This window comes from Canis lupus, chromosome X (genome assembly GCF_003254725.2).
Source record: "Canis lupus dingo isolate Sandy chromosome X, ASM325472v2, whole genome shotgun sequence".
In the NCBI taxonomy this organism is placed as follows: Eukaryota; Metazoa; Chordata; class Mammalia; order Carnivora; family Canidae; genus Canis; species Canis lupus.
This window is the reverse complement of record NC_064281.1, coordinates 38,406,275-38,406,985: the sequence shown is the minus strand read 5'-3', so window position 1 is coordinate 38,406,985 and position 711 is coordinate 38,406,275. Positions and strand designations below refer to the sequence as shown.

Sequence of the window (711 nt, the reverse complement as noted above, 5' to 3'; positions counted from 1 at the left end):
TTGTGTGAATATCCTCCACCCATTCCTTCTTCTTTTCTGGATACCTTTCAGCACTGCTCTCTTGGCCTTCAAAACCTTGGCTTTAGCTTTGGAAGGGGCAGGGGCTTCCTTCTTCACTGTCACTGCCATCTTTTTGCCATGGACACTTTAAAAGAATGTTTATTCTGCTGTTATTGGGTGGAATGTTATATAAATGTTAATTAGATCCTGTTGGTTGATGATGTGTTAAGTTCTTATATATCCTTGTTGATTGCCTAGAAGTTTTATCAGTTGTTTATAAGAGAGGTGTTGAAGTCTCCAAATGTAATTGCATGTCATCCTTGTGTGGGGGCCATGCTAATCTTCTCTGTACCATTCCAATTTTAGCATATGTGCTGCTGAAGTGAGCACTCTCCAACTGTAATTGCATTAATTTTTGCTTTACATGTTTTCCAGCTCTGTTGGTTTATGCGTACAAATTTGGGATTCCTATGTCTTCTTGGTAGACTGGCTCTTTTATCATTTTCTAAAATTCCTTTCAGGCAGGTAATTTTTTTGCTCTGAGGATGATTTTGTCTGATAATAACATAGCCACTCCTGCTTTCTTCTAATTGATGTTTGCATAGTGTATATATTTTTATTCTTTTAATTTTAACCTATCTATATGGTATTTGAAGTGAGTTTCATGGTTGTGTTTTATGTTTGACTCTACTCTGTCAATCTTTGCCTTTC

The 711-nt window shown here is 36.6% G+C and overlaps 1 non-coding gene across 1 annotated transcript; it reads right to left on the bottom strand.

The window, feature by feature from the left end:
* Positions 1–281: 281 nt before the first annotated feature.
* LOC112673308 (U6 spliceosomal RNA) lies at positions 282–390 on the bottom strand. Its single transcript, XR_003144730.1, has one exon. It is a non-coding gene; the product is annotated as a U6 spliceosomal RNA (small nuclear RNA).
* Between the last annotated feature and the right edge of the window lie 321 nt (positions 391–711).